We start from the raw sequence: 21857 nt of genomic DNA on the forward strand, positions 1-21857 counted from the left end.
TATTAAAGCTATTTTTTTAAATTATAGGCAAACAATAACTAAACAAACCCATTAGCAACAGTGCACGATGCTCTATCATTTCAATTTAGTCTTCCAGTGCAATATAATTCCCTTATTATACCCTTGATGAGAATAGAGTGACAATATTAGTCTGTCGTGGTGACTTTCCAATAGCTTATTATAGCTTTTATTAAGGATAATTTCAGTGTGGATTTCAACTGTCATTAGTACCATTTTCATTGACATTCTAATAAATGTAATTTGAAGAAATACAGATGGGAGAATTGGAGTGGAGTGCTGCAGTTTAATCTCAGAGTTCAAACAAAGTTCAGGAATCATTTGAGCTGCCCTCCCCTGCTATGTGAAATCCTCCAGTCAATTGCCACTTTGTCCTATCAGTTCAGACTTCTTCATCTCAATGAGGGTTTTTGCCATCTGCCGCTGTTGCTCCTGAGTGCTGGATGTTCCCCGTGTCCCATTGCAGGAACAGCACTAAACCTGCAGCCCATTACCGACAGACTTGAGGTGGTCAGAGCCGACTCACATGGCAGGTAAGGGTCGAAGGTGAAAAGGTACGAAGAACACGCCAGAAAGAGAAACCGAGTGATTGACCCGGATGTCTGTAATCTTGTGAGTGGGAGGCTGACAGAAGAAGGGCTGTGTGACATCATCATCCAGAGTTAAACCTAGAAACCGGGTTAAAGGTGAGGCATCCAACCACTTCAGGTTCTGTTGGACTTTGGCTCAATCTACAAACTTACTTTCTTCTATGTGTGAGCCAAGTCCTGCGTGTTCTTTTAAATGAAGCAATAGGAGAAGATATTCGGTCTCACACTCTTAATTTATTTTACACAGTAAGTGAACAAAGCATTCAGAGCTCTGGGTCTAAACCTCTTTGTCCCTGACAAACTACAAAAGTATGCCAGTTCAAAAAGAAAAAGACCTCGTTTTGTCCCTGCCCCAGTATTTTATACAATAAAAAACGTCATACATACAATAAAAAACATCATATAAACACTGAGGTAGAATTATCTTCTGATTGGGTGTTAGTCTGACTCCATTCCCCGCCTCCTCGCATTCCTAGATGTCCGACCCCACGTGACCTTCTTTTGCCCGCGAAATGGGGCATCACGCGGCCTCCTCGACCCACTTCCGAGGCGCGAAACGGGACGTCACGTGATCGCCCGCCCTCTTCCGGGGCGCGAAACGGGACATCACGTGACCCGTCCGCACCTTTCCGGGGCGCGAAACGGGACGTCACGTGACCAGTCCGCACTCTTCCGGGTGCGAGACGGGGACGTCACATAGCCACGCCCCGCACTCTTCCGAGTTCAAAATGGGGACGTCACATGGCCACGCCCCCTGCTTGAGTTACAGAGCCACCACAGTTTTAAATACTGCATTCATCCAGAGTCACAGCCAGCCTTCCGTTTTTAAAGTAAGAAATATATTTACAGTTCCTGGTTTGCCAGTGTCCTGGGACTGGAGGAAGGGCTGCAAACTAAATATGGGCCCGGAATGGAGGGTCACGTGACTGGCTTTGGAGAAAGTAAAAGTAAAGGAGTAATTTGGAAGAAGTGATTTAACAAGCAAGTATTCAGTGAACAGTATTACACCAGGACTTTCTGTGTGAGTTTGGCATGTGGCTCAGTGGTTAGCACTGCTGCCTCACTCTGCCAAGGACCCGGGCTTGATCCCAGCCTTGGGTGACTGTCTGTGTGGAGTTTGCACATTCTCCCCGTGTCTGCGTGGGTTTCCTCCCACAATCCAAAGATGTGCAGGTTAGGCCGGATTGGTCATGCTAAATTGTCCAGGGATGTGCAGGCTAAGTGGATTATGTGGGATGCTCTTTGGAGGGTTGGTGTGACTTGATGGGCCGAATGGCCTGCTTCCACAGTGTAGGGATTCTAGGAAATCTATGCCCTCTCATTCTTGCTCCTTTTACAGGTGGGAACAGTTTCTCCCTATCTGCTCTATCTAAACCACTCAGGAGGTTGAGGCCATCTATCAAATTGCAACACAACCTTCTTCTCTCCAAGGAGAACAGTCCCAATCATTTCAATCTATCATCATAACCGAAAAGTCTCATTCCTGGAACAATTCTTATAAATCATTTCTGCACCGTCTCCAATGTATTCACATCTTTCCTATACTGTGAGGTCCACATCTGTACACAATAGAGGTCTAAAAAGGTCTTCTACAAGTTTTGAGAAGATTTGTAGCTCAGGTTGAGGTTCTGGATGTATGTTTGCTCGCTGAGCTGGAAGGTTCATTTCCAGACGTTTCGTCACCCTACTAGGTAACACCTTCAGTGGGCCTCAGGCAAAGCTGGCTTGAAGCTGGACAAAGCCGTCCGGAGGCCCACTGAAGATGTTACCTAGTAGGGTGATGAAACGTCTGGAAATGAACCTTCCAGCTCAGCGAGCAAACCTGCATCCAGGTCTGCTACAAGCTTAACATCACATCCTTGCTGGTGTAGTCAATTCTCCTAAACATAAAACTGAGAGCTCTGTATGTTTACCAACTGCTTGTCCTGTCATCTGAAAGTCTTGCAGGTTTGGTAGATTAGCCCTGGGAGATACAGGGTTACAGGCTGAGTCTGGGATGCTCTTTGGAGGGTCACCGTGGACTAGATGGGCTGAATGACCTGTTTTCACACTGTGAGGATTCTGTGATGAGTCCATGAACGTATTCAGTGACTGAACCTCCATGGCCTTCTGGGGGTAGAAAATCCCATACACTAACCATCATTAGTGGGTGGCACGGTGGCACAGTGGTTAGTACTGCTGCCTCACAGCGCCTGAGACCCGGGTTCAATTCCCGCTTCAGGCGACTAACTGTGTGGAGTCTGCACGTTCTCCCCGTGTCTGCGTGGGTTTCCTCCGGGTGCTCCGGTTTCCTCCCACAGTCCAAAGATGTGCAGGTCAGGTGAATTGGCCACGCTAAATTGCCCATAGTGTTAGGTAAGGGGTAAATGTAGGGGTATGGGTGGGTTGCGCTTCGGTGGGTCGGTGTGGACTTGTTGGGCCGAAGGGCCTGTTTCCACACTGTAATGTATTCTAATCTAATTAGGTGGGAAAGTTCCTCCTCACCTTAATGCCAAATAGCCTGCCTCTTGTTCTGAGACTGTGTCCCCTAATTCAAATCCCCTCAAGCCCCGGGGAAACATCCTTCTTCTATCCACCCTGTTAGGCCCTGCAGAGTTTTATTTTCAAAGTGATCACCTCTCGTTCTTCTAAACTCTGGAGAATACAGATCCAGTTCTGCTCAATTTCTCCTCAATATTCTGGTGAAACTTTATCTTTCTTTTATTTCAAAAATATAAGTTATTTCTAAAAAATATATCTGTATGTATACATAGTCACAAGCGCAGTTCCGTTCAGTACAGTAGCATCTTATGGATACAAACAAACATGGGAGTTTGACTCTATCCAAAAAAAAACAAAGGTGGCATGGTGGCTCAATGGTTAGCACTGCTGCCTCACAGCACCAGGATCCCAGATTTGATTCCAGCCTCGGGCAACTGTCTGTGTGGAGTTTGCACGTTCTCCCCGTGTCTGCGTGGGTTTCCTCCGTGTGCTCCGGTTTCCTCCCACAGTCGAAAGATGTGCAAGCCAGATGAATTGGCCGTGCTAAATTGCCATAGTGTTAAGTGCACTAGTCAGAGGGGAAATGGGTGGGTTACTCTTCGGAGAGTCGGTGTGGACTGGTTGGGCTGAAGGGCCTGTTTCCACACTGTGGGGAATGTAATCTCTGACACATACATGCATTGAGGCACCAGGAGGGTCTGTTAATACAGTGGACCCCCATCTATCTTCAGCAGGAAGACTTCAAGTAGAGGTCTTACCCCACTGCGGTATCACTTTGCAAAGTAAATCCTTCCTTAGGTGAGGAGATATAAACTATATCCCATACACCATGTCCCTTAGTTCAGAAATCCACCAAACACATTCATGGTGACTGATTCAATGTACTTGGGACATAGGACCTCATGTTCTTAACATTTGCATGATAACAACATTGACTTCCAATCTTAGTTCCAGCATTTAACTTTCTGACCTTATAATACCACACCGGTGAGATTCCACTTCTAAACTCGTCACAATAGCCTCGCTTTTCATTCTAATAAACACTGACGATCGCCACAGAAGGTGGGGAGAGAGAAGACAGCTGATGCTCTGAAAAGAGAAGAAGTTAATTGAGGTCACCTACAAGATAAATTATTTGAAAGTGTGATCTCTGAGTGCCTGATGAAGTCTAAGTGTTTCTGGGACGACAGGAGGGAGTATAAGGAGCTCTTGTGTATTGTAAATGACAGTTTAATCAGCATGTACACAGGCATGAAATGTCACACACTGGTACACTGGTCACAATGATAGGAAGGATGGTAACTGCCTTTGAAGTTAATGACCTTTTTTGTTATAATTCCCCGTTATGCACAGACGTTGCTTGTGAAATGCCAACCAGGGACCAGATGCAGCTTATTAAAAAGATGTCATCTCCTGCCAACTTCAGCAGAAGTGAACTGATGGCAAATTTGACACATTCATTTTCGGGTAAGTCTCCACAAAACTAGCAAGACGAACTTAAGAGGCAGGTACAGAAACAGGTCAAATTGTCCTTCTCATTAGCTGAGACAATCAAGGGAACCTCACCCCTCAACTGTTGATCCACATATTGCTTAATTCACAAAGGCAACATCTTGAATATGTTCACCAACCATCCACTGTTCGTTAAGGCAAAACCTTCTTTGTATGCAGAATGTCTCCTCGTTAGAGTCTTAAATGATCGTCTCCTTCTTTGAAGGGTGCATGCAGCAGACAGTCAGATGCAAAGACACAGCTCCTCAGCGTTTAGTCTTGCAAAGGCTCACGGAATCTTTCATGCTTTGATGACAGTCCCCTGTCATTCTGCTTAAATGACACAATCGCAAAAAGTTCCAGAAGGAGACCAGTTGCCATCAAGTCTGCACTTGCTGTCCAACAGAGCATCTTTGTTCTCCCCGTGTCTGCGTGGGTTTTTCCCTGGGTGCTCCAGTGTCCTCCCACAGTCCAAAGATGTGCAGGTTAGTGGATTGGCCATGGGAAATTACCCCATAGTATCCAGGGATGTGCAGGCTAGGTGGGTGAACCATGGGGAATGCAGAGTTACAAGGATTGGGTAGGGGGATGGGTCTCGGTGGGATGCTGTTGAGAGGTTTGATATGGACTCAATGGGCTGAATGGCCTGCTTCCAAACCGCAGGGATTCTATGATTCTATTGCCAATTTTCCATCTTTTCCATTGCACATTTTCCTACTCCAACAATCATCTCAATGCCTCACTTCAACCTGCCTCCACTACATGTCCAGGTACTGCATTCCAGACCTGAACCACTTGTGTGAAAAAAGTTTCTTTTTCCTTACATTTCTTACTTCTGCCAATCATTTAACATCTGTGCCCTCCCATCCTCTATCTTTATACAGATGGGGACAGTTTCTCCCCATCTGCTTACAACATAGTTTTCAATGTATTATGAACTGGGGAGGGTTCAGGAAAGATTTTCCAGGTTGTTGCCAGGACTAGAGGGTTACAAGGGGAGGCTGGATAGGCTGGGACTGTTTTCACTGGAGTGTCAGAGGCTGGGGTGACTTTATAGAGGTTTATAAAACCATGAGGGGCATGGATAAGGCGAATAGCAAAGGTCTTTTCTACAGTGTGGGGGGAGTTCAAAACTCGGGGGCATATTGTAAAGGTGAGAGGGGAAATGATTTAAAAGGGACCTGAGGGGCAACATTCTCACACAGAAAGTGGGCCGTATGTAGAATGAACTGCCAGAGGAAATGATAGATGCAGGTACAGTTACAACATTTAAAAGACATTTGGAAAAGTACATGAATAGGAAAGGTTTAGAGGGATATGGGCCAAACACAGGCTAGTGTAACTAGTTTAGTTTGGGAAACTTGGTCAGGATGGACAAGTTGAACCAAAGAGTCTGTTTCCGTGCTGAATGACTCACGATATTGAATACATCTATAAATCTTCCTCTCAGCTTTCTACCTTTCAAAGAGAATCTCCCCAATCTATCCACAAAATTGAAGCTTCTCTTCCCTGGAACCACTCTTACAAACTTTTTATGCATCTCTTCCATGTGTTCATATGTTGAAGCCCAAAGAGTATAGGCCCATTTTCTACTCAAATTCTTTCCTCAGACAAGCCTCTCCATCCAGGATTCAATCAGTGGACTTCCTTTGAAGGGTATCATTGGATAGCAACAATATATTTTCTTAAAGAAACCGACCCAAGTGAGAGGGATCCAGAAGCTATTCTAATTAGGAAGGAGGGATACCATGTCCATCAGCCAACAGTAAGCACATAACAGTCAGGCTCAGGAGCTCGTCTAATGAATCTGATTTAAGGAGAAGCAACAGATGAGTGGTGTTATCGCTGGACTGTTAATCCAGTGACCTAGGTTATGAAATTGGGATCTGGGTTCAAATCCTGCTATGGGAGGAACATCCCATCTGTTTCACTGACACCCTTTAGGGAAGGAAATTACCATTCTTACCTGGTCTGGCCTATATGTGACTCCAGACTGGTAAGTGCCCTATGAAGGAAGGACAATGAATAGAATGAGATTTAGTGAAAAGTTTACAATGTTACTGCTTATGGCACCATCTTAGGTACAGAATACCTTGGTACAGATAGTAAATATTTGGTATAGAATTGAAAGAGTAATAAATAAATGTCTAGCATAAGAATAAAAAGTTTTTAACAATTAATCGAATTACAGTCCTTTTCTACAAGTCAGTGCCAGAACCCAGCCTCCAGACTGTCAGTTTACCAGGCTTCAAAACTCGATGCCTCACCTGCAGTCCACAAAGGCCTCACCACCTCACACCGGTCTACAGTCCATAAGGACCTTGCCTCCCCCCACCAGCCTCCAGTCTGAGACACAAGTCCCTACACCGGCCTCCAGTCTGGGACGTGCCTCCCTACACCGGCCTCCAGTCTGAGACACAAGTCCCTACACCGGCGTCCAGTCTGGGACTCACCTTCCTACACCGGCCTCCAGTCTGGGACTTGCCTTCCTACACCGGCCTCCAGTCTGGGACTCAACTTCCGACACCGGCCTCCAGTCTGGGACTCGCCTTCCTACACCGGCCTACAGTCTGGGACTCGCCTTCCTATACCGGCCTCCAGTCTGGGACTTGCCTTCCTACACCGGCCTCCAGTCTGGGACTCGCCTTCCTATACCAGCCTCCAGTCTGGGACTCAACTTCCGACACCGGCCTCCAGTCTGGGACTCGCCTTCCTACACCGGCCTACAGTCTGGGACTCGCCTTCCTACAGCGGCCTCCAGTCTGGGACTCGCCTTCCTACACCGGCCTCCAGTCTGGGACTCGCCTTCCTACACCGGCCTCCAGTCTGGGACTCGCCTTCCTACACCGGCCTCCAGTCTGGGACTCACCTCCACCCAGCAGAATCCAATCTGAGATTCGCCTTCCTACACCGGCCTCAAGTCTGGGACTCGCCTTCCTACACCGGCCTCCAGTCTGGGATTCGCCTTCCTATACCGGCCTCCAGTCTGGGACTCGCCTTCCTACACCGGCGTCCAGTCGGGGACTCACCTTCCTACACCGGCCTCCAGTCTGGGACTTGCCTTCCTACACCGGCCTCCAGTCTGGGACTCAACTTCCTATACCGGCCTCCAGTCTGGGACTCGCCTTCCTACACCGGCCTCCAGTCTGGGACTTGCCTTCCTACACCGGCCTCCAGTCTGGGACTCGCCTTCCTACACCGGCCTCCAGTCTGGGACTCGCCTTCCTACACCGGCCTCCAGTCTGGGACTCACCTTCCTACACCGGCCTCCAGTCTGGGACTCGCCTTCCTACACCGGCCTACAGTCTGGGACTCGCCTTCCTACACCAGCCTCCAGTCTGGGACCCGCCTTCCTACACCGGCCTCCAGTCTGGGACTCACCTCCCCCCAGCAGAATCCAATCTGAGATTCGCCTTCCTACACCGGCCTCAAGTCTGGGACTCACCTTCCTACACAGGTCTCCAGTCTGGTACTGTCCTTCCTACACCGGCCTCCAGTCTGGGACTTGCCTTCCTAGACAGGCCTCCAGTCTGAGACTCACATTCCGACACCAGCCTCCAGTCTGGGACTTGCCTTCCTACACCGGCCTCCAGTCTGAGACGCCCCATCCTACACCAGCCTCCAATCTGGGTCTTGCCTCCCTCCATCGGCCTGGACTCTGAGACTCACCTTCCCATACCGGCCTCCAGTCTGGGACTCGCCTTCCTACACAGGCCTCCAGTCTGGGACTTGCCTTCCTACACAGGCCTCCAGTCTGGGACTCGCCTTCCTACACAGGCCTCCAGTCTGGGACTTGCCTTCCTACACAGGCCTCCAGTCTGGGACTCGCCTTCCTACGCATGCCTGCAGTCTGGGACTCGTCTTCCTACACAGGCCTTCAGTCTGAGTCTCACCTTCCTACACCGGCCTACAGTCTGAGACCCGCCTTCCTACATCAGTCTCCAGTCTGAGATTCAAGTGCCTACACAGGCCTCCAGACTGGTACTCGCCTTCCTACACCGACCTCCAGTCTGGGACTCGCCTTCCTACACCGGCCTCTCGTCTGAAACTTGCCTTCCTACAGCGGCCTCCAGTCTGAGAAACACCTTCCTACACCGGCCTCTAGTCTGTGACTCGTTTCCCCGCACCGGCCTCCAGTCTGAGACTCGCCTCCCTACATCGGCCTCCAGTCTGGGACTCGCCTTCCTACACAGGCCTCCAGTCTGGGACTTGCCTTCCTACACAGGCCTCCAGTCTGGGACTCGCCTTCCTACACATGCCTGCAGTCTGGGACTCGTCTTCCTACACAGGCCTTCAGTCTGAGTCTCACCTTCCTACACCGGCCTACAGTCTGAGACCCGCCTTCCTACATCAGTCTCCAGTCTGAGATTCAAGTGCCTACACAGGCCTCCAGACTGGGACTCGCCTTCCTACACCGGCCTCTCGTCTGAAACTTGCCTTCCTACAGTGGCCTCCAGTCTGAGAAACACCTTCCTACACCGGCCTCTAGTCTGTGACTCGTTTCCCCGCACCGGCCTCCGGTCTGAGACTCGCCTCCCTACATCGGCCTCCAGTCTGGGACTCGCCTTCCCACACCGGCCTCCAGTCTGAGACTCGCCTCCCTACATCGGCCTCCAGTCTGGAACTCGCCTTCCCACACCGGCCTCCAGTCTGAGACTCGCCTTCCTACATCAGCCTCCAGTCTGGAACTCGCCTTCCCACACTGGCCTCCAGTCTGAGACTCGCCTTCCTACATCGGCCTCCAGTCTGGTACTCGCCTTCCTCCACTGGCCTCCAGTCAGAGACTCACCTTCCTACACCGACCTACAGTCTGGTACTCGCCTTCCTACACCGGCCTCCAGTCAGAGACTCACCTTCCTACACCAGCCTCCAGTCTGGGACTCGCCTTCCCACACCGGCCACCAGTCTGAGTCTCGCCTTCCTGCACCGACCTACAGTCTGGTACTCACCTTCCTACACTGGCCTCCAGTCAGAGACTCACCTTCCTACACAGGCCTCCAGTCTGGAACTCCCCTTCCTACACCGGCCTCCAGTCTGAGATTCAAGTCCCTACACAGGCCTCCAGCCTGGTACTCACCTTCCTACACAGGCCTCCAGTCTGGGACTCGCCTTCCTACACCGGCCTCCAGTCTGGGACTCACCTTCCTATGCCGGCCTCCAGTCTGGGACTCACCTTCCTACAACGGTTTCCAGTCTGGGACACGCCTTCCTACACCAGCCTTCAGACCATTCCTTGCCTCCCAACACAGCCGTCCAGTCTGGGACTCGCTTCCCTACACAGGCCTCCAGTCTGGGACTCGCCTTCGTACACCAGCCTTCAGCCTGAGTCTCGCCTTCCTACACCGGCCTCCAGTCTGGGACACACCTTCCTACACCGGCCTCCAGTCTGGGACTCACCTTCCTACACCAGCCTACAATCTGAGACTCACTTTTCTACACCGGCCTCCAGATCAGTCCTTGCCTTCCTCCACAGGCCTCCAGTCTGGGACTCGCCTCCCTATACCGGCCTCCAGTCTGGGACTCACCTTCCTACACCGGCCTCCATTCTGGGACTCGCCTTCCTACACCGGCTTCCATTCTGGGACTCACCTTCCTACACCGGCCTCCTGTCTGGGACTCGCCTTCCTACACCGGCCTCCAGTTTGGGACTCGCCTTCCTACACCGGCCTCTCATCTGAGACTCAAGCCCCTACACCGGCCTCCAGTGTGGAATCGCCTTCCTACACCGGCCTCCAATCTGGGATTCACCTTCCTACACCAGCCTCCAGTCTGGAATCGCCTTCCTACACCGGCCTCCAGTCTGGAATCGCCTTCCTACACCGGCCTCCAGTCTGGGATTCACCTTCCTACACCGGCCTCCAGTCTGGGACTCGCCTTCCTACACCGGCCTCCAGTCTGGGATTCACCTTCCTACACCGGCCTCCAGTCTGGGACTCGCCTTCCTACACCGGCCTCCAGTCTGGGATTCACCTTCCTACACCGGCCTCCAGTCTGAGTCTCGCCTTCCAACACCGGCCTCCAGTCTGGAATCGCCTTCCTACACCGGCCTCCAGTCTGGGACTCGCCTTCCTACACCGGCCTCCAGTCTGGGACTCGCCTTCCTACACCGGCCTCCAGTCTGGGACTCACCTTCCTACACCAGCCTACAATCTGAGACTCACTTTTCTACACCGGCCTCCAGATCAGTCCTTGCCTTCCTCCACAGGCCTCCAGTCTGGGACTCGCCTCCCTATACCGGCCTCCAGTCTGGGACTCGCCTTCCTACACCGGCCTTCAGTCTGGGACCCGCCTTCCTACACCGGCCTCCAGTCTGGGACTCACCTCCCCCCAGCAGAATCCAATCTGAGATTCGCCTTCCTACACCGGCCTCAAGTCTGGGACTCACCTTCCTACACAGGTCTCCAGTCTGGTACTGTCCTTCCTACACCGGCCTCCAGTCTGGGACTTGCCTTCCTAGACAGGCCTCCAGTCTGAGACTCACATTCCGACACCAGCCTCCAGTCTGGGACTTGCCTTCCTACACCGGCCTCCAGTCTGAGACGCCCCATCCTACACCAGCCTCCAATCTGGGTCTTGCCTCCCTCCATCGGCCTGGACTCTGAGACTCACCTTCCCATACCGGCCTCCAGTCTGGGACTCGCCTTCCTACACAGGCCTCCAGTCTGGGACTTGCCTTCCTACACAGGCCTCCAGTCTGGGACTCGCCTTCCTACACAGGCCTCCAGTCTGGGACTTGCCTTCCTACACAGGCCTCCAGTCTGGGACTCGCCTTCCTACGCATGCCTGCAGTCTGGGACTCGTCTTCCTACACAGGCCTTCAGTCTGAGTCTCACCTTCCTACACCGGCCTACAGTCTGAGACCCGCCTTCCTACATCAGTCTCCAGTCTGAGATTCAAGTGCCTACACAGGCCTCCAGACTGGTACTCGCCTTCCTACACCGACCTCCAGTCTGGGACTCGCCTTCCTACACCGGCCTCTCGTCTGAAACTTGCCTTCCTACAGCGGCCTCCAGTCTGAGAAACACCTTCCTACACCGGCCTCTAGTCTGTGACTCGTTTCCCCGCACCGGCCTCCAGTCTGAGACTCGCCTCCCTACATCGGCCTCCAGTCTGGGACTCGCCTTCCTACACAGGCCTCCAGTCTGGGACTTGCCTTCCTACACAGGCCTCCAGTCTGGGACTCGCCTTCCTACACATGCCTGCAGTCTGGGACTCGTCTTCCTACACAGGCCTTCAGTCTGAGTCTCACCTTCCTACACCGGCCTACAGTCTGAGACCCGCCTTCCTACATCAGTCTCCAGTCTGAGATTCAAGTGCCTACACAGGCCTCCAGACTGGTACTCGCCTTCCTACACCGACCTCCAGTCTGGGACTCGCCTTCCTACACCGGCCTCTCGTCTGAAACTTGCCTTCCTACAGCGGCCTCCAGTCTGAGAAACACCTTCCTACACCGGCCTCTAGTCTGTGACTCGTTTCCCCGCACCGGCCTCCAGTCTGAGACTCGCCTCCCTACATCGGCCTCCAGTCTGGGACTCGCCTTCCTACACAGGCCTCCAGTCTGGGACTTGCCTTCCTACACAGGCCTCCAGTCTGGGACTCGCCTTCCTACACATGCCTGCAGTCTGGGACTCGTCTTCCTACACAGGCCTTCAGTCTGAGTCTCACCTTCCTACACCGGCCTACAGTCTGAGACCCGCCTTCCTACATCAGTCTCCAGTCTGAGATTCAAGTGCCTACACAGGCCTCCAGACTGGTACTCGCCTTCCTACACCGACCTCCAGTCTGGGACTCGCCTTCCTACACCGGCCTCTCGTCTGAAACTTGCCTTCCTACAGTGGCCTCCAGTCTGAGAAACACCTTCCTACACCGGCCTCTAGTCTGTGACTCGTTTCCCCGCACCGGCCTCCGGTCTGAGACTCGCCTCCCTACATCGGCCTCCAGTCTGGGACTCGCCTTCCCACACCGGCCTCCAGTCTGAGACTCGCCTCCCTACATCGGCCTCCAGTCTGGAACTCGCCTTCCCACACCGGCCTCCAGTCTGAGACTCGCCTTCCTACATCAGCCTCCAGTCTGGAACTCGCCTTCCCACACTGGCCTCCAGTCTGAGACTCGCCTTCCTACATCGGCCTCCAGTCTGGTACTCGCCTTCCTACACCGGCCTCCAGTCAGAGACTCACCTTCCTACACCGACCTACAGTCTGGTACTCGCCTTCCTACACCGGCCTCCAGTCAGAGACTCACCTTCCTACACCGGCCTCCAGTCTGATACTCGCCTTCCTACACCGGCCTCCAGTCTGGTACTCACCTTCCCACACCGGCCACCAGTCTGAGTCTCGCCTTCCTGCACCGACCTACAGTCTGGTACTCACCTTCCTACACTGGCCTCCAGTCAGAGACTCACCTTCCTACACAGGCCTCCAGTCTGGAACTCCCCTTCCTACACCGGCCTCCAGTCTGAGATTCAAGTCCCTACACAGGCCTCCAGCCTGGTACTCACCTTCCTACACAGGCCTCCAGTCTGGAACTCGCCTTCCTACACCGGCCTCCAGTCTGGGACTCACCTTCCTATGCCGGCCTCCAGTCTGGGACTCACCTTCCTACAACGGTTTCCAGTCTGGGACACGCCTTCCTACACCAGCCTTCAGACCATTCCTTGCCTCCCAACACAGCCGTCCAGTCTGGGACTCGCTTCCCTACACAGGCCTCCAGTCTGGGACTCGCCTTCGTACACCAGCCTTCAGCCTGAGTCTCGCCTTCCTACACCGGCCTCCAGTCTGGGACACACCTTCCTACACCGGCCTCCAGTCTGGGACTCACCTTCCTACACCAACCTACAATCTGAGACTCACTTTTCTACACCGGCCTCCAGATCAGTCCTTGCCTTCCTCCACAGGCCTCCAGTCTGGGACTCGCCTCCCTATACCGGCCTCCAGTCTGGGACTCACCTTCCTACACCGGCCTCCATTCTGGGACTCGCCTTCCTACACCGGCTTCCATTCTGGGACTCACCTTCCTACACCGGCCTCCTGTCTGGGACTCGCCTTCCTACACCGGCCTCCAGTTTGGGACTCGCCTTCCTACACCGGCCTCTCATCTGAGACTCAAGCCCCTACACCGGCCTCCAGTGTGGAATCGCCTTCCTACACCGGCCTCCAATCTGGGATTCACCTTCCTACACCAGCCTCCAGTCTGGAATCGCCTTCCTACACCGGCCTCCAGTCTGGAATCGCCTTCCTACACCGGCCTCCAGTCTGGGATTCACCTTCCTACACCGGCCTCCAGTCTGGGACTCGCCTTCCTACACCGGCCTCCAGTCTGGGATTCACCTTCCTACACCGGCCTCCAGTCTGGGACTCGCCTTCCTACACCGGCCTCCAGTCTGGGATTCACCTTCCTACACCGGCCTCCAGTCTGAGTCTCGCCTTCCAACACCGGCCTCCAGTCTGGAATCGCCTTCCTACACCGGCCTCCAGTCTGGTACTCGCCTTCCTACACCGGCCTCCAGTCTGGGACTCGCCTTCCGACACCGGCCTCCAGTCTGAGTCTCGCCTTCCTGCACCGACCTACAGTCTGGTACTCACCTTCCTACACTGGCCTCCAGTCAGAGACTCACCTTCCTACACAGGCCTCCAGTCTGGAACTCCCCTTCCTACACCGGCCTCCAGTCTGAGATTCAAGTCCCTACACAGGCCTCCAGCCTGGTACTCACCTTCCTACACAAGGCTCCAGTCTGGGACTCGCCTTCCTACACCGGCCTCCAGTCTGGGACTCACCTTCCTATGCCGGCCTCCAGTCTGGGACTCACCTTCCTACAACGGTTTCCAGTCTGGGACACGCCTTCCTACACCAGCCTTCAGACCATTCCTTGCCTCCCAACACAGCCGTCCAGTCTGGGACTCGCTTCCCTACACAGGCCTCCAGTCTGGGACTCGCCTTCGTACACCAGCCTTCAGCCTGAGTCTCGCCTTCCTACACCGGCCTCCAGTCTGGGACACACCTTCCTACACCGGCCTCCAGTCTGGGACTCACCTTCCTACACCAGCCTACAATCTGAGACTCACTTTTCTACACCGGCCTCCAGATCAGTCCTTGCCTTCCTCCACAGGCCTCCAGTCTGGGACTCGCCTCCCTATACCGGCCTCCAGTCTGGGACTCACCTTCCTACACCGGCCTCCATTCTGGGACTCGCCTTCCTACACCGGCTTCCATTCTGGGACTCACCTTCCTACACCGGCCTCCTGTCTGGGACTCGCCTTCCTACACCGGCCTCCAGTTTGGGACTCGCCTTCCTACACCGGCCTCTCATCTGAGACTCAAGCCCCTACACCGGCCTCCAGTGTGGAATCGCCTTCCTACACCGGCCTCCAATCTGGGATTCACCTTCCTACACCAGCCTCCAGTCTGGAATCGCCTTCCTACACCGGCCTCCAGTCTGGAATCGCCTTCCTACACCGGCCTCCAGTCTGGGATTCACCTTCCTACACCGGCCTCCAGTCTGGGACTCGCCTTCCTACACCGGCCTCCAGTCTGGGATTCACCTTCCTACACCGGCCTCCAGTCTGGGACTCGCCTTCCTACACCGGCCTCCAGTCTGGGATTCACCTTCCTACACCGGCCTCCAGTCTGAGTCTCGCCTTCCAACACCGGCCTCCAGTCTGGAATCGCCTTCCTACACCGGCCTCCAGTCTGGGACTCGCCTTCCTACACCGGCCTCCAGTCTGGGACTCGCCTTCCTACACCGGCCTCCAGTCTGGGATTCACCTTCCTACACCGGCCTCCAGTCTGAGTCTCGCCTTCCGACACCGGCCTCCAGTCTGGGACTCGCCTTCCTACACCAGCCTCCAGTCTGGGATTCACCTTCCTCCACAGGCCTCCAGTCTGGGACTCGCCTCCCTATACCGGCCTCCAGTCTGGGATTCACCTTCCTACACCGGCCTCCAGTCTGGGATTCACCTTCCTACACCGGCCTCTCGTCTGAGACTCAAGTCCCTACACCGTCCTCCAGTGTGGAATCGCCTTCCTACACCGGCCTCCAATCTGGGATTCACCTTCCTACACCGGCCTCCAGTCTGAGTCTCGCCTTCCTACACCGGCCTCCAGTCTGGAATCGCCTTCCTACACCGGCCTCCAGTCTGGAATCGCCTTCCTACATCGGCCTCCAGTCTGGAATCGCCTTCCTACACCGGCCTCCAGTCTGGAATCGCCTTCCTACACCGGCCTCCAGTCTGGAATCGCCTTCCTACACCGGCCTCCAGTCTGGAATCGCCTTCCTACACCAGCCTCCAGTCTGGGATTCACCTTCCTCCACAGGCCTCCAGTCTGGGACTCGCCTCCCTACACCGGCCTCCAGTCTGGGACTCACCTTCCTACACCGGCCTCCAGTCTGGGATTCACCTTCCTACACCGGCCTCCAGTCTGGAATCGCCTTCCTACACCGGCCTCCTGTCTGGGATTCACCTTCCTACACCGGCCTCCAGTCTGGGACTCGCCTTCCTACACCAGCCTCCAGTCTGGGATTCACCTTCCTCCACAGGCCTCCAGTCTGGGACTCGCCTCCCTATACCGGCCTCCAGTCTGGGACTCACCTTCCTACACCGGCCTCCAGTCTGGGATTCACCTTCCTACACCGGCCTCCAGTCTGGGACTCACCTTCCTCCACAGGCCTCCAGTCTGGGACTCACCTTCCTACACCGGCCTCCAGTCTGGGACTCGCCTTTCTACACCGGCCTCCAGTCTGGAACTCCCCTTCCTACACCGGCCTCCAGTCTGAGATTCAAGTCCCTACACAGGCATCCAGCCTGGTACTCGCCATCCTACACTGGCCTCCAGTCTGGGACTGACCTTCCTACCCCGGCCTCCAGTCTGGGACTCACCTTCCTGCACTGGCCTCCAATCTCGGACTCACCTTCCTACACCGGCCTCCAGTCTGACATGCCTTCCTACACCGGCCTCCAGACCATTCCTTGCCTCCCTACACAGGCGTCCAGTCTGGGACTCGCTTCACTACACAGGCTTCCAGTCTGGGACTCGCCTTTCTACACCGGCCTCCAGACCAGTCCTTGCCTTCCTACAGAGGCCTCCAGTCTGGGACTGGCCTTCCTACACCGGCCTTCAGTCTGGGACTCACCTTCCTACACCGGCCTTCAGTCTGAGTCTCGCCTTCCTACACCAGCCTTCAGTCTGAGTCTCGCCTTCCTACACCAGCCTTCAGTCTGAGTCTCGCCTTCCTACACAGGCCTCCAGTCTAGGACTTGCCTTCCTACACCGGCCTCCAGTCTGGGATTCACCTTCCTACACCGGCCTCCAGTCTGGGACTCGCCTTCCTACACCGGCCTCCAGTCTGGAACTCACCTTCCTACACCGGCATCCAGAGTAATCCTTGCCTCCCTTCACCGGCCTCCAGTCTGGGACTTGCCTTCCTACACCGGCCTCCAGACTAAACCTTGCCTCCCTACACCGGCCTCCAGTCTGGCACTCGCCTCCCCATGCTTACCTCTGGCCTGCATCCCGTCTCCTGGACTCAGCTCCCACACCAGCCTCTCATCTGGGACTCACCTCTGAGACTCGCCAGCGATTGTCTCCAGTCTGTGAGTTGCCTCCCCACACTGGTCTCTGGTCCAGGACTGTCCTGCCTGCGCTAGCCTCCCATCTGTCACTCTCCTCTGGGACTCACCAGCAGGACTCGCCAGCAATGGCCTCTGCTCTGAGAGCCCCCTCCTCCATTCCCTTCCGGGGGAGTTTAAAAATTAAAACACTTGAGAAAACAAAAAAAGAGAAGGACAAAGAAGGAGCAGAGCTGTGGAGCTGTGGCTGGATTGTCCTACTCTGCCGCCATCTTGCCGAGGTTCACTGGCCTGGCCAGTGAGGGCCTCATCCTGTGTGTGAATAAAATCGAAAAGTACGTCCCAGAGATATACTAACCAGGATTGGCAACTCAGTCCCTGTAACACACTTCAGTGTGCAAAGCCAAACATATTTCAGATTCCCTACAGTATGGAAACTGGCCCTTCGGCCCAACACCGACCCTGCAAAGGGAAACCCGTACCCTCTCTTTACTCCTGGCTAATGAGCCTAATACTATGGGCGATTTAGCATGGCCAATTTACCCAACCCGCTTTGGATTGTGGGAGGAAACCGGAGCACCTGGAGGAAACCCACACAGACACGGGGAGAATGTGCAAACTCCACACAGACATTCACCCGAGGCTGGAATTGAACCAGGGACTCTGGTGCTGTGAGGCAGCAGTGCTAATCACTGAGCCACCTTGCCACCCTGTGGCAATCAGAACGTGCACTTAATTAGCACTTTTACCATAGCAAATAATCACAGGGCCCCTCACAACATTCTTATCAAGCAAGGTGAGGCACCAGGCCATGTAAGGGGATATTATGACAGGCGACCAAAAGCTTGCTCTCGGAAGGTTTATGGGGAAAAGAGCTTAAGGAGGAAGGTCACGATGTTTATGCACTGAGGAGGAATATCCACCATTCCTGACTCAGGGAGCTGAAGGCCCTGCACCTACACAGGATCAACAACAAATCTGAGATCCGCAGGAGGCCAGAATTGGAGGAGAACAGAAATCTCAAAGAGTTGTAGGGCTAGCAAGTTTTGAGATGATTTGTATCTCAGGTTCAGGTTCTAAATGTAGGTTTGCTCGCTGAGCTGGAAGGTTCGGCTTCATCCGGAGGCTCACTGAAGATGTTATCTAGAATGGTGACGAAACGTCTGAAAATGAACCTTCCAGCTCAGTGAGCAAACCTACATCCAGTTATAGGGCTGGATATAAATTCAACCTAATGTTGTTCAACCTTTGGTCTTCTGTTGAAGAGTTTCACCCATGAGCAGCAATGAAAAATGACAGGGAAAGTACTCAAGTAGTTCCAGAGTGAAGAAGGCATACCCTCGAGAATTGGTTCGCAGCCGCTTCAGACAACCCACAGACGCTGTCAGAGAGAAAAAGTAACGAACATGAGGATCAATTTATCGGAAAGCCCAAAAATGGACCATGAAGAGAACAAGGAGGTCAAAAAGCAGGGTTAAAATTAAAGGTGAAGTGGTGAAAGGGGTGACAACAAAGTTATAAACACTGCAAGAAAATTAAATTCAGAGAATAGGAGCTTGGCTCATTAAGAGTAGATTTATATCTTTTGTAATTAATTCTTCAGAATCAGATACCGCTGGCTAGACAAGCATTTAATGTGAATAGCTCTTGATTATAGCTATCATTTAGCAGAGGGTCACAGACTGAGTCCTTAATGAATATTTTCATCAAATCCCTACAGTGTGGAAGCAGGCCATTCAGCCCATTGAGTCTTTTGAAGAAGATCTGACCCAATCTCTGTAACCCTGCATTTCCCATGGCTAACCCCACCTAGCCTGCACATGATGGGACAATTTAGCATGGCCAGTTCATCTCAGCTGCACAGCTTTGGATCGTGGGAGGAAACCAGAACACTCAGAGGAAACCCATGCAGGCACAGGGAGAACATGCAAACTCCACACTGATAGTCATCCGAGGGTGGAATCGAACCCACGTCCCTGGCGCTGTGAGGCAATAGTGCTGAACCGCTGAACCACTGTGCTGCCCCTAAATTTGCTTCTAATGTCTAGTGCTCAATTGTCCTGAGTCGCAGGTAGATAGGATAGTGAAGAAGGTGTTTGGTATGCTTTCCTTTATTGGTCAGAGTATTGAGTACAGGAGTTGGGAGGTCATGTTGCTGCTGTACAGGACATTGGTTAGGCCACTTTTGGAATATTGCGTGCAATTCTGGTCTCCTTCCTATCGGAAGGATGTTGTGAAACTTGAAAGGGTTCAGGAAAGATTTACAAGGATGTTGCCAGGGTTGGAGGATTTGAGCTACAGGGGGAGGCTGTTTTCCCTCGAGCATCGGAGGCTGATGATCAATAAATAGAGGTTTATAACTTCATGAAAGGCATGGCTAGGATAAATAGACAAAGTCTTCTCCCTGGGGTGGGGGAGTCCAGAACTAGAGGGCATAGGTTTAGGGTGAGAGGGGAAAGATATAAACGATACCTGAGGGGAAAGATATAAACGATACCTGAGGGGCAACGTTTTCACGCAGAGGGTGGTATGTGTGTGGAATGAACTGCCAGAGGAAATGGTGGAGGCTGGTACAATTGCAACATTTAAAAGGTATCTGGATGGGTATATGAAATAGGAAGGGTTTAGAGGGATATGGGCCGGGTGCTGGCAGGTGGGACTAGATTGGGTTGGGATATCTGGTCGGCATGGAGGGATTGGACCGAAGGGTCTGTTTCCATGCTGTACATCTCTCTGACTGCGATTATGTGAGCCTGTTTGTTATTGATGCTGACTGTGGGTGATTAATGAAGGCTGGGAATGGACAAAGAGGCAAATAAAACCAATGCAGGTTGTTGTAGGGCAGCAGTCGAAGAATGGAGCAGACATCTAAAAACACTCTGACAAAAACCTGTGATACGCATAGAAATTAGTGTCATTTCTGTATTGATGTGAGCTATTAAAAAATACAGTAGTGTTAAAGTTGGATATTCTATAACAGAGCAGGGATAGCTACAGATTAGTAAAGTTGAGAAATATAAAGATCAATGTAAATAAAACATTCTGCGATGGATCACAGATTGAAATTGCAAAGCAATGTTCACACACAGATAACTCCAACCCAGCATATCGTGAGAAATAGCCAATGGAAATTGGCAACATATTGGATAAAATCCACAGGGATGGCAGAGAGTGTAAGAGACTCAGAAATCGTCTAATTGCATTTAGAAATAAAAATAGAAGGGACAAGACAAGAGAGAGCAGGAGAAAAGTTTCAATATCAGTTCAAAAGTTGCTCCAATCCTCAGTCATTGGGGCAGCACTGTGGCTCAGTGGTTAGCACTGCTGCCTCACACTGGCCAGGGACCCGGGTTCGACTCGAGATTCAGGTGTCTGTCTGTGTGGAGTTTGCGCATTCTCCCCATGTCTGTGCGGATTTGCTCCGGTTTCCACCCCCACTCCAAAGATTTGCAGCCATGCTAAACTGCCTATAGTGTCACAGGGATGTGTAGCTATGGGGAATGCAGGGTTAGCGAGGGGTGAGCCTGGATGGGATGCTGTTCAGAGAGATGGTGCAGAATGTTGTTGGGCTGAATGGCCCGTTTCCCCACTGTAGGGGTTCTTATCACAAAAAGTACAATTCAGAAAGACAAGCTGGTTAAGAAAAGTCAGAATAGTTCAGTAATATGTTCTAAAGTGAATGAGACTGATGCAATTACAGCATTTAAAAGTTCTGAGAGAGCTGGATCAGTGTCAAGGACTCACCATGTGGAAATGAAGGGTGACTCGGTGATGGGATACCGGCCTCTGTGGAGTTATACCACAAACCTTGCTCTTTTTCTCACCTATTTGCAGAAGTTATTACACCAAATTGAATGGCGCTTTTACCACCATGATGAAGAGGTAATGGTCTTGCTAATGCAGAGACTCAGCTAACATTCGGGGTCTGGGTTTAAATCCCATCATGGCAGATGGTGGAAATTTGAATTCAATGAAAAGAACCTGGAATTAAGGTTCTAATGATGACCATGAAGCCACTGTCAGGAGAAACCCATCTGGATCACTAAGGTACTTCAGGGAAGGAAATCTGCCATCTTTACCGGATCTGAGCCTACATGTGACTCCAGACCCACAGCGTTGTGGTTGACTCTTAACTGCCCTCTGGGCACTTAGGGATGTGCAATAGATGCTGGCTTAGCCAGTGATGCCCTCATCCTGTGAGTGAATTAAAAATAACAATGAATTCTGTGTGTTTTCTCATTCATTAGTTTATATGCAAAGACTGTTAAGGGCAATGCAATGACAACAAAGCTGAATCATGTTCTGATATTATGTTTAAATCAATCTGTCCAAATATGTTTTGGTACATCAAGTTGGGAGCTGAACACGGGTCACCTAGTCCAGAAGTAAGGACACCACCACTGCATCGACAGAGCTCTTAGCCTTCCAGTTATATACCCAGAAGTGCTTCACTATGCAACTGATTGTTTTTTTTTCCATCACCAAATCAAACCTTCCAGTTACAGATATTCTCTCACCAACCTGTTCAGAGATGTTATTACACACCTCTGGAGGAGGTGGGATCTATAGAGATGTACAGCACGGAAACAGACCCTTCGGTCCAGCCCGTCCATACCGACCAGATATCCCAACCCAATCTAGTCCCACCTGCCAGCACCCGGTCCATATCCCTCCAAACCCTTCCTATGCATATACCCATCCAAATGCCTCTTAA

At 52.5% G+C, this 21857-nt stretch overlaps 1 long non-coding RNA gene across 1 annotated transcript; it reads left to right on the top strand.

Annotated features, from left to right (window-relative positions):
* Positions 1 to 487: 487 nt before the first annotated feature.
* LOC122541980 (uncharacterized) lies at positions 488 to 21342 on the top strand. Its single transcript, XR_006309733.2, has 3 exons — positions 488 to 551; positions 4443 to 4556; positions 20978 to 21342. It is a non-coding gene; the product is annotated as an uncharacterized LOC122541980 (long non-coding RNA).
* The last annotated feature ends 515 nt before the right edge of the window (positions 21343 to 21857 follow it).

This window comes from Chiloscyllium plagiosum, unplaced genomic scaffold, assembly GCF_037043375.1.
Source record: "Chiloscyllium plagiosum isolate Xiang-an unplaced genomic scaffold, Cpla_swu_hap1 HiC_scaffold_33, whole genome shotgun sequence".
In the NCBI taxonomy this organism is placed as follows: domain Eukaryota; kingdom Metazoa; phylum Chordata; class Chondrichthyes; order Orectolobiformes; family Hemiscylliidae; genus Chiloscyllium; species Chiloscyllium plagiosum.